Here is a 12,786-nt window from a genome sequence, read left to right as displayed (position 1 = left end):
AATAAAAGTGGGCATCCAGCTTGCCCTATGAAGGAGTTTCTAGTCAGTCTTCCCATTTGGATTTATAAAAACTAATTCAAGTTCACAGTAATATGGAAACAATATACACTTTCCCATGACAAATCCAAGAAAAACTCTAGACTACAAGTGAAGTTGATGCCTTTACAACAAAAGCATTTTTATAGAAATGAAAACATGGAAGTTGATTGACTATCAGTAAGGGACTGGTTGAGTAGTTTAAGGTCCATTTTTCAGTTGTTGTTGTTAGGTGCCATCGAGTCGGTTCCGACTCACAGCGACCCTATGCACAACAGAACGAAACACTGCCGGGTCCCGCACCATCCTCACAATCGTTGTTATGCTTGAGTTCATTGTTGCAGCCACTGTGTCAATCCACCTCGTTGAGGGTCTTCCTCTTTTCTGCTGACCCTGTACTCTGCCAAGCATGATGTCCTTCTCCAGGGACTGATCCCTCCTGACAACATGTCCAAAGTATGTAAGACGCAGTCTCGCCATCCTTGCTTCTAAGGAACATTCTGGTTGTACTTATTCTAAGACAGATTTGTTCGTTCTTTTGGCAGTCTGTGGTATATTCAATATTCTTCGTCAACACCACAATTCAAAGGCATCAATTCTTCTTTGGTCTTCCTTATTCATTGTCCAGCTTTCACATGCATATGATGAGATTGAAAATACCATGGCTTGGATCAGGCTCACCTTAGTCTTGAGGGTGACATCTTTGCTCTTCAACACTTTGAAGAGGTCCTTTGCAGCAGATTTGCCCAATGCAATGTGTCTTTTGATTTCTTGACTGCTGCTTCCATGGCTGTTGATTGTGAATCCAAGTAAAATGAAATCCTTGACAACTTCAATCTTTTCTCTATTTATCATGATGTTGCTCACTGGTCCAGTTGTGAGGATTTTTGTTTTCTTTATGTTGAGGTGTAATCCATACTGAAGGCTGTGGTCTTTGATCTTCATTAGTAAGTACTTCAAGTCCTCTTCACTTTCAGCAAGCAAGGTTGTGTCATCTGCATAATGCAGGTTGTTAATGAGTCTTCCTCCAATCTTGGTGCCCTGTTCTTCTTCATATAGTCCAGCTTCTCGGATTATTTGTTCAGCATACAGATTAAATAGGTGTGGTGAAAGAATACAACCCTGATGCACACCTTTCCTGACTTTAAACCAATCAGTATCCCCTTGTTCTGTTCAAACAACTGCTTCTTGATCTATGTAAAGGTCCCTCAAGAGCACAATTAAGTGTTCTGGAATTCCCATTCTTCGCTGTGTTATCCATAGTTTGTTATGATCCACACAGTCAAATGCCTTTGCATAATCAGTAAAACACAGGTAAACACCCTTCTGGTATTCTCTGCTTTCAGCCAGCATCCATCTGACATCAGCAATAATATCCCTGGTTCCACGTCCTCTTCTGAAACTGGCCTGAATTTCTGGCAGTTCCCTGTCGATATACTGCTGCAGCCATTTTTGAACGATCTTCAGCAGAATTTTGCTTGCGTGTGATATTAATGATATTGTCCTATAATTTCCACATTTGGTTGGATCACCTTTCTTGGGAATAGGCATAAATATGGATCTCTTCCAATCAGTTTTCAGTAGACTACACAATTCAAAATGGTGCTGTGAATCTACATCTATTGATGAGAGAAGATGCTCATGACATAGTTTTAAGTGATAAAAGCAAATTACATAACAATGACTTTATTTGCATTTTGTAAAAACTTTTGTGTATGTGCACACATGTGCATCCAAAGGGGAAAAAAAAAGAAGAGCTTGGTAGATACACACCAAATGTTAATGTTGGTTATCTCAGAGTGGTAAAATTAAGAGTAATTTACTTTTTGCTCCAAATATATATATATATATATATATATATATATATAGTGTATGTGTGTGTGTGTGAATTTTTGAAATGAGTAAAAACAGGAAAAGTTCAACATCCGCTTTCATTAGGGATGCAGAGGTGGTGGGTAGCACCTATATTCCACAGTGTGTGAGAGGACATTGTGCCATTCTGAGGGATATACTAAGTTCTATAATTCTAAGAAATCACTGTATCACTGTATTATAGCCAAATTAATAAACGCTAACATTAAAAAAAAAAAAATTTTTTTTTTAACACTTTTAGTAGTTAACTTTTTTTTTATTGTGCTTTAGGTGAAAATTTACAGCTGAAGTTAATTTCTCATACAAAAATTTATACACGTTTTGTGATATTAGTAGTAATCCCCACAATGTGACAGCACACTCCCCCTTTCTACCTTAGGTTCCCTGGGTCCATTCAACCAGTTCCTGTCCCTTCCTGCTTTCCCATCCTACTTTTGGACAGGAGCTGCCCATTTGATTGACCTAAGAAGCACATTCCTCGCGTGTACTTTTTTTGTTTTATAGTCCTGTCTAATCTTTGTCTAAGAGTAGACTTCAGGAATGTTTTCAGTTCTGGATTAACAGTGCATCTGGGGGCCATAATTTCAGGGATTCCTCCAGTCTCCGTTAGACCATTAAATCTGGTCTTTTTATGTGAATTTGAGTTCTGTACTACATTTTTCTCCTGTTCTGTCCAGGACTTTGTTGTGTTCCCTGTCAGGGCAGTCATTGGTGGTAGTTGGACACCATCTAGTTCTTCTGGCCTCAGGCTGTTGGAGTCTCTGGTTCATGTGGTCCTTTAGTTCTTTGAGCTAATATTTTCCTTGTGTCTTTGGTTTTCTTCATTCTTCTCTGCTCCAGGTGGGATGGGACCAATTGATATATCTGAGATGGTTGCTCGCAAGTTTTTAAGACCCCACACACTATTCACCAAAGTGGAATGTAGAACATTTTCTTAATAAGTTTTGTTATGCCAATTGACCTAGATGTCCCGAGAAACTATGGTCCCCAGGTCTCTTGCCCCAGCTTCTCTGTCCCCAAAATGTTTGCACATATCCAGGAAACTTCTTAGTTTTTACTTTGGTCCAGTTGTGTTGACTTCCCCTGTATTTTGTGTTGTCCTTTCCTTCACCTAAGTTGATCCTTGGCTACCATCTAGTTAGTGATTTCCTTTCTCCCTCTCTTCCCCTCCTTATAACCATCAAAGAATGATTTTTTCTGTGTTTAAACCTTTTCTTGAGTTCTTATAATAGTGGTCTCATACAATAGTTATCCCTTTGTGACTGACTAGTTTCACTCAGCATAATGCCTTCCAGGTTCATCCATGTTGTGAGATGTTTTGCAGTTTCATCATTCTTCTTTATCATTGCATAGTATTCCATTGTGTGTATGTATAAAAATTTGTTTATCTATTTGTCTGTTAATGGACATTTAGGTTGTTTCCATCTTTTTTCTATTGTGAATAGTGCTGCAATGAACATGGGTGTGCATATGTCTATTCATGTGATGGCTCTTATTTCTCTTGGGTATATTCCTAGGAGTAGGACTGCTGGATTGTATAGTATTTATATTTCTAGCTTTTTAAGGAAGTACCATATTGTTTTCCATAGTGGTTGTACCATTTTACATTCGTACCAGCAGTGCATAAGAGTTCCAATCTCCCTGCAACCTCTCCAATATTTGTTCTTTTGTGTTTTTTGGATTAGTGCCAGCGCTGTTAGGATAAGATAGTATCTCATTGCAGTTTTGGTTTGTATTTTTCTAATGGCTAAAGATCGTGGGCATTTCCTCATGTGTCTGTTAGCCACCTAATGTCTTCTTTGGCAAAGTGTCTGTTTATATCCTTTGCCCATTTTTTAATTGGGTTATTTGTCTTTTTGTTGTTGAGGTGTTGTAGCATCTTGTAGATTTTAGGTTGCTTTTTTACTCTTTTGGTGAAGTCTTGATGAGCATAAGTGCTTGCTTTTTGGGAAGCTCCGTATTATCTAGTTTCTCTTCTCGTGTTTGTGCATCGTTAGTTATGGTTTGTGTGCTATTTATGCCATGTATTAGGGCTCCTAACGTTGTCCCTATTTTTTCTTCCATGATCTTTATAATTTTAGATTTTACATTTAGGTCTTTGATCCATTTTGAGTTAGTTTTTGTGTATGGTGTGAGGTATGGGTCCTGTTTCATTTTTTTGAAGATGGGTATCCAGTTATGCCAGGACCATTTGTTAAAGAGAATGTCTTTTCCACCATTTAACATACGTCGGGCTTTTGTCAAATATCACTTGCTCACAGGTGGATGGATTTATGTCTTGTTTCTCAATTCTGTTCCATTGGTCTATGTGCCTGTCGTTGTACCAGTACCAGGCTGTTTTGACTACTGTGGCAGTATAATAGTTTCTAAAATCAGGTAGTTTGAGGCCTCCCACTTTGCTCTTCTTCTTCAGTAATGTCTTACTTATCCAGGGCCTCTTCCCTTTCCATATGAAGTTGGTGGTTTATTTCTCCACCTCATTAAAAAATGCTGTTGGAGTTTGGATTGGGATTGCCTTTTATATGTAGATCACTTTGGGTAGAATTGACATTTTCACAACGTTGAGTCTTCCTATCCGTGATCATGGTGTGTTTTTACATTTATGTAGGTCTCTTTTGGTTTCTTGCAGTAGTGTTGTGTAGTTTTTTTTATATAGGTCTTTTATATCCCTAGTTAGATTTATTCCTAAGTACTTTATCTTCTTGGGGGCTACTGTAAATGGTATTGATTTGGTGATTTCCTCTTCGAAGTTCCCTTTGTTGGTGTGGAGGAATCCAACTGACTTTTTTATGTTTATCTTGTATCCTGATACTTTGCTAAAATCTATTAGTTCCAGCAGTTTTCTTGTTGATTCTTTGTGGAGTTTTCTGTGTATAGGATCATATCATCTGTGAATAAGGATACTTTTACTTCTTCCTTACCACTTTTTTTTAGATGCCCATTATTTCTTTTTCTTGCCCTATTCCTCTGGCTAGGACCTCCAGCACAATGTTGAATAAGAGTGGTGATAAACAGCATCCTTGTCTGGTTCCCATTCTCAAGGGGAATTCTTTCAATCTCTCTGTTTAGAATGATGTTGGCTGTTCGCTTTGTATAAATGCCCTTTTTTATGTTGAGGAATTTCCTTTCTATTCCTATTTTACTGAGAGTTTTTATCATGAATGGATGTTGGACTTTGTCAAATGCCTTTTCTGCATAAATTGATAAGATTATGCCGTTCTTTTCTTGAGTTTTATTTATGTGATGGATTATACTGCTGTTTTTCTAATGTTGAACCATCCGTGCCTACCTGGTATGAATCCCACTTGGTCATGATGATTTTTTTTTTTTTTTTTTTTGATATGCTGTTGCATTGTATTGGCTAGAATTTTGTGAGGATTTTTGTGGCTATGTTCATGAGGGATATTGATCTGTAATTTTCTTTTTTTGTAGTATCTTTTTTTTTTTTTTTTTTACCTGGCTTTGGTATCAGGGTTACACTGACTTCATAGAATGAGTTCAGGGGTATTCCTTCCTTTTCTATGCTGTGAAACACCTTTAGTAGCACTGGTATTAACTCCTCTCTTAAAGTTTGGTAGAATTCTCCAGTGAAGCCGTGCAGGCCAGGGCTTTTCTGGAGGGGGAGTTTTTTGTTTTTGTTTTTTAAATTACCTCTTCAATCTCTTCTTTTATTATGGGTTTATTTAGTTTTTCTACTTCAGTTTGTGTTAGCTTAGGTAGATAGAGTGTTTCTAGAAATTTGTCATTTCCTCTAGGTTTTCAAATTTGTTGGAGTACAATTTTTCATGGTACCCTTTTATGATCCTTTTTATTTCAGTTGGGTCTGTTTTGATATCGCCCATCTCATTTCTTATTTGGGTTATTTGCTTCCTCATCTGTTTTTCTTTTGTCAGTTTGGCCAGTGGTTTGTTGATTTTGTTGATCTTTTCAAAGAACCAGCTTTTGGTTTATTAACTCTTTCAATTATTTTTCTATTTCATTTAATTCTGCACTAATTTTTACTATTTGCTTTCTTCTGGTGCCTGAGGGCTGCTTTTGCTGTTTTCTTTCTATTTTTCAAGTTGTAGGATTAATGTTTTGATTTAGGCTCTTTCTTCTTTGGGATGGGTGCACTTCTTTTGCTGTGTCCCGAATGTTTTGGTAAGATGTGTTTTCATTCTCATTTGTTTCTATGAATTTCTTTATTCCATCCTTGATTTCTTCTATAACCTAGTAGTTTTTAAACAAGCTGCTGCTTTGTTTCCATGTATTTGATTTTTTTCCTTGCTGTTTCTGTTATTGATTTCTACTTTTATGGATTTATGGTCAGAAAAGATATTTTGATGTTTTGGATTCTCTTAAGGTTTGCTCTGCGGCCTAAAATGTGATATCTTCTGGAGAACGTTCCATGTCCATTGGAGAGGAATGTATACCTGGCTGCAGTTGGGTGGAGTGTTCTGTATATATCTATGAGGTCAACTTGATTGATAGTGCCATTTAGATCTTTCATATCTTTATTGAGTTTCTTTATAGATATTCTGTCCTTCACCAAAAGTGGTATGTTAAAGTCTCCTGCTAGTATTGTGGAGCTGTCTATTTCTCTTTTCAATGCTATTAGGATTTGTTTTCTAGATTTTGGAGCCTTGTCACTGGGTGCATATACATTTATTATGGTTATTTCCTCCTGGTGTATTGAGTCTTTAATCATTTTATAGTGTCCTTCTTTATCCTTTTTATGGTGGATTTTGCTTTAAAGCCTATTTTGTCAGAGATTAATATTGCCACTCCTGCTCTTTTTTAATTGTCGTTTGCTTGATATAGTTTTTTTCATCCTTTGAGTTTTAGTTTATGTCTTTTAATCTAAGGTGTGTCTCTTGTAGGCAGCATATAGACAGATTTTATTTTATTTTTTATCCATTCTGTCACTGTCTGTCTCTTTGTTGGTGCATTTAGTCCATTTACATTCAGTGTAATTATTGATAGGTGTAAGTTTACTGTTGTCATTTTGATGTGTTTTGTGTGTGTGTGTGTGTATGGTGTTGACAGTTTCTTTGTTCCACTTAATTTTTTGCACTGAGTAATTTTTCTCTTAATGCATTTTCTTTTTATCTTTTTCCTGATCATTGATTTTGTGCTTGCTTTCTTTTTTATTTTGATGGGTGGATTTGTTAGCTCTCTTTGCGGTTACCTTAAAAATTTACCTTTATTTTTCTAACTTCAAACCAATATTTTATTTCTTGATATCGCCTTAGCTTCCTCTTCATATGGAAGTTCTAAGACTATATTGTTTATTCTCTCTTTTTTGTTTTCATAGTGTCATCATTTACATATTGATATCTCTGTTTGCCTATTTTCAATCTTTTAACTCTGACTAGTTTTTGCAACTTCCCTATCTGGGTTGATAACTGGATAATTTGTCCTGTGTTCTAGTCTTAGACTGTTGTCTGATATTGTTGGTTCTCTACCTGGAGGTCTTCCTTTAATATTTCTTGTAATTTTAGTTTTGTTTTTACAAATTACCTTAACTTCAGTTTATCTGGAAATGATCTAATTTTGCCATCACATTTGAGAGACAGTTTTGCTGGGTATATAATTCTTGGCTGGCAATTTTTTTCTTCAAGGCTTTGTATATGTCGTCCCATTGCCTTCTTGCCTGCATGGTTACTGCTGAGTAGTCAGAGCTTAATCTTTTTGGTTCTCCTTTATAAATGACTTTTTGTTTGTCCCTAGCCACTCTAGCCCCTATCTCTGTATTTGGTTTTGGCAAGTTTGGTTATAATATGTCTTGGTGAGGGATCTACCCTGTATGGGATTTGTTGAGCTTATTGGATAGACATCGTCTCATCTTTCACGATGTCAGGGAAGTTTTCTGCCAGCAAATCTTCAACAATTCTTTCTGTGTTTTCTGTTATCCCTCCCCTGTTTTGGTACTCTAATCACTTGCAAGTTTTTCCTCTTGATAGTGTCCCACATAATTCGTAGGCTTTCTTCATTTTTTTAAGTTCTTTTTCCTGATTTTTCCTCAAATAAATTGTGTCAAGGGGTTTATCTTCAGTCTCATTAATTCTGTCTTCCATTGCCTCAATTCTTTTCCTATGACCTTCTATTGAGTTGTCTAATTCTGAAATTTTATTATTAACCTTTTTTATTTCTAGTTGCTGTCTCTGTGTGGATACTATCAGCCTATTAATTTTGTTATTCTGCTCTTGTATTATTTTTCTGAATTTCTGTGTTGCTCTGTCCGTGTGTTCCTTGGCTTGGTTGGAATTTTGCCTGAACTCCATTCTGATCTCTTGGAGAGTGTGGTATATTAGTCTTTCAAATTCTATCTCAGGTAGTTCCATTGTCTTATCTTCCTCCAGAAGGTTTCCTGATTCTTTATTTTCTTCACATGCTGGAGCCATCTTGGCCTGCTTCTTTATGTGATTTGATATTGACTGTTGTCTCTGAGGCATCAGTAAGTTATTATGTTTATTTATTGTACGTTTGTTTACTGTGTCCTAACTTTTTCTTTTGTTTTGTTTTGATATACCCAAGTAGGCTGGTGGTGTGAGCTACTTTGGTTATTGGCATCTTTGAAGCTCTCACATCCTGTCTCCAGGTGGTCAGAGCAGCTAGTAGGTGTGTGAACCCAGGATTCTGTTCACTTTTCTTGTGCAAGTATTGCACAGGTGTCCAGGTTGTAGGTCACTAAGTGTGTAGTGGATACTCTCACCTACAGCCCTAGATAGGAGGGTTGCATAGGGGTTATATTGTGGCAGAAAGCAGGGGGCTGATGGCTGCCCCTGGGTGCCTGGGTGAAGGGTGTGTCCTTGTCGCCTAGAGTGCATAGTGGGGGGTATTGCAGCCAGTCTTTGGGCTCCCAGTGCTGTTGGCTGGAAGGACTGGGAGGCACCACTTATTCTCAGACCTCTATTGTACATGGCTAGATGAAGTGAGTGGTACTGCCAGCCCTCAGGCCTGTGGTGTGGGTGGGTGAAGCCCCTGCCAAAGGGGCAGAGTGATGTCAAATGTCACAAATCTGCCGCTCCCCATTGGCTGCTGCAGTTGGAAATGGGCTTCAGGTGTACACTAATGAGGGCATGTGGTGTTGAATTGGCCCACATAGGACTAGGCAAGAGTGAAGGGTGCTGCAAGTCTGTTGACCTCTTATGCCACTGGCTGGACAAAGGGGCAGGGTCTTCCAACTTTCCCTAAATTCCCAGCTTGGGGACATGGCATTTTTTAAAGCCACGAGACTGGTGTGGATACAATTAGTCCTGAGTTCCCAACTTAGTGGGCATGGCAGGTGTTGAATACTGCTGGACTGGTGTCAGAGCAGAGCGGAGTGGTGGGTGCATGAGGGGAAGGAAGCACTTCTTCATTGTGAAACTCTGGGGGGAGGGGTTATTTTGCCACCATGTGGTAGGTTAGACACTTGCACTTAACTTTTTTAGGTCCAGTGCTGCTTCCACCCAGTTCTGGAGGCTTGTGCAGACTCACGGCCACCCGGCCTCACCCAACATGGTGACCATGTCCTGAATGCTACTGTTCACCTCAGCCTGTGTGCACTGGCCCAGCCAGCAGGGCACCAATGACCTCACAACTGCATTTCCCTGCTTTTGAATTGTCTCTCCTTCCCCCTGCTGCTCTGTCCAACTTTTCAGCTTTGATGACTACGAAGCTTAGATTTTCATATATAATCTATTCACTTGTTTTTTCAGGTCTTTGTTATAAGAGGGATGACAGAAAGTGTCTGACTATTCCGCCATCTTGGCCCCACCTCCAGTAGCTAATGTTTTTACTATTGTTATCTGCCGGGCACTCTACTGAGATCTGTACACACATTAATTCTTTCATTTACTTGTCACAATAACCATTCTTTGCTTTATTTATATTTTTTTCATAGTACTTACCACTTTCGTATACTAAACTGTTGGTTTACCTCCTTTACGGTGTGTCCTTCCTCTCACAAGAACATAAACTCCATGAGGGCCAGGGATATTTGTGTTTTGATCACTGCTATATCCTCAGTACCTGAGCAATGCCTGGCACTTTAGTAAGTACTCAATAATAAATATTTGCTATATAAATGAATGAACAATCTTATGATGTAATAACTAGTATTGTTCCTATTTTACAATCAGCACTCTAAAGAGGGCTAAAGAATTTGCCCAAAATTGCACAGCTCTGAAGAAGCAGAGCCATGTCTCCACCCACGTCTATGTGACCCCAGGATCTGTGTTCTGAATCACTCTCTCTCTTCAATTATGACAAATCCTTCCATGAAAATGTCCTGCTCCTTCTACATGTAGTCAAACCATGAGAGATACAGTGAGGAGTCACGTAAGAACTTGCAAGTATGGCTTCCTTCAGGGCAGTAAATTAGTAAGATCTTCACATAATGGATGATGTTCTATCATGTACAATAGTTACCATAATAGGAAAACTATCTATTCGGATCCACATTGGGAGAACTGAGCCCAGAAATCTAATAAAGTCTTCACTAAATGAAAAAGAGAAATCATAGTCTGAGATATGTTCGTAATACATCTTAAAAAAAAAAATGAGTGGAAGAAGTTGGACTGAAGAGAAAAGATCATCCAAAGGACAAAGCTTTCTCAGGTGAGTCCAGTGCTGATGCTGGGAGACAGTGCTCTGACCAGCAAACCCAAGCATTTGGGCATTATGGCTGGCCATGGCAGACCAATAATACTGGCCGCTAAGATCATCCACAGAACTTGCTTCGAGCACCAAACAACCTTCTGATTGTCATGGGGCTTCTCGTGTAAAAATATGTCAGGTCCCAAAAGCAAAGAAGTTTCCTGAATAAACTGAATGTTTCAAAGGTCAGCAGAGCAAGGGCGGGGGTTTGGGGACTATGGCCTCAGAGGACATCTAAGTCAATTGGCAAAATAAATTCTATTAAGAAAACATTCTGCATCCCACTTTGAAGTGTGGCGTCTGGAGTCTTAAACACTAACAAGCGGTCATCTAAGATGCATTAATGAGTCTCAACCCACCTGGATCAAAGAAGAATGAAGAACAGCAAGGTTACAAGGTAATTATGAGCCCAAGAGACAGAAAGGGCTACATGAACTAGAGACTACATCATCCTGAGACCGGAAGAACTGGATGGTGCCCAACCACAACCGATGACTGCCCTGACAGGGAACACAACAGAGAACCCCTGAGGGAGCAGGAGAACAGTGGGATGCAGACCCCAAATTCTCATAAAAAGACCAGACTTAATGGTCTGACTAAGACTAGAAGAATCCCGGCGGTCATGGTCCCCAAACCTTCTGTTGGCCCAGGACAGGAACCATTCCCGAAGCCAACTCATCAGACATGGAATGGACTGAACAATGGGTTGAAGAGAGATGCTGATGAGGAGTGAGCTACTTGCATCAGGTGGACACTTGAGACTATGTTGGCATCTCCTGTCTGGAGGGGAGATGGGAGGGTAGAGGGGATTAGAAAGTGGCAAAATTGTCACAAAAGGAGAGACTGGAAGGAGGGAGCGGGCTGACTCATTAGGGGGAGAGTAAGTGGGAGTAGGTAGTAAGGTGTATATAAGTTTATATGTGAGAGACTGACTTGATTTGTAAACTTTCACTTAAGGCACAATAAAAATTATTACAAAAAAATTTGTCAGGTCTCTTGATCAGGTAGAAGGTAGGGAGTAAACAGCCTCAAGCAGTGTGAGCAGCCCAACACTGAACAAGGTGTGTGCCTTCCAGTGTTGAAACTCAGGGGCTCAGAGAGAATTCCCTGACCAGCAGATATGTGAGATCCAGCCCTTTTGGCACTTTGACTTCTCACTATAAATGAAACAATTGGCATTTTGAATTATTAATAAGCCTTTTGTGAGCTTGATTAATGTAAGCCAAACCCTCTGGACCTGATAAATTTTGGGGAGCTCTGACAAATCCAACTGCTGAATTTTCAATGGGAAAAACCAAACCCATTGCTATTGAGTCAATTCTGAACCAACCCTAAACTGTAGCGATCAGCTCTGCCCTTCACTCCACACTCACACATGCACACACACATTACATATACATATGCACATACACCCACATATGAAATATGTACAACGTACATATGCACATACATACGCACTCACATACACACAGGCATATATACTTGTGAGGCCGTGTTAGGCCAGCCAGGCTCCCTGAATTACACAGCTATTTCATCTTTCCTATAACTGCAAAATCATGTAGCTGAAAAGATACACGAAAAATTTTCTTTAAATGTTCTTGTATCTCTCCACCTTTGGTGGTTGCCAACTTTTCATAGAGAGTTAGCAGACTCAGTTTAGCACAAAGTTAGCTCAGGTACCATAGCAGGGTTTTGTCGGGGGGAGGGGGAAGTTGCCACAATTCTGCACTCAGCTGGTCCTAATGGCAACCAGTCAGCAGGACTTCTCCCTTTGAAGGAGGAAGTAAGTAGGGACACAGGTTCCCTTAGTGGAGCTGAGAATGAGACAAAAAACACCTTTCTTGTCTACCACCTACAACAGGCCCTTTCTCTGCAGGAACTGAGGGCTGGCAGAGACCAGCCCAGGGAGCCCGTATGAAACATCCTGCTTAATGCTGAAAAATACAATACCCAAATATATCCTGGAAAGTCTTTCTTTGAGACTGCCATTGTATTTACTCATTATACTCGTTAACTCTCACCAACTCACTCGGAGTGTAATCTAAAGTCCTTACTTGGGCTCCAAGGTCATAACAAACTGGTCCCAGCTGCTCTCTGACCACTTTCATTATCATCCTCGCCCCCTGACTTATTCCACTCCAGCCCCGCTGGCTTCCTCACTGTTCCTCTAACCCACCCCCAGGCTACTGTCTAGAACCTCTGTTATTGTTGTTGTTAAATTAAGGCACTTGAATCGGCTCCAACTTATGGCAACCC

Source organism: Elephas maximus, chromosome 2 (assembly GCF_024166365.1).
Source record: "Elephas maximus indicus isolate mEleMax1 chromosome 2, mEleMax1 primary haplotype, whole genome shotgun sequence".
NCBI classification, from domain to species: domain Eukaryota; kingdom Metazoa; phylum Chordata; class Mammalia; order Proboscidea; family Elephantidae; genus Elephas; species Elephas maximus.
The sequence above is the reverse complement of the archived record's forward strand: the minus strand, read 5'-3'. Positions refer to the sequence as shown.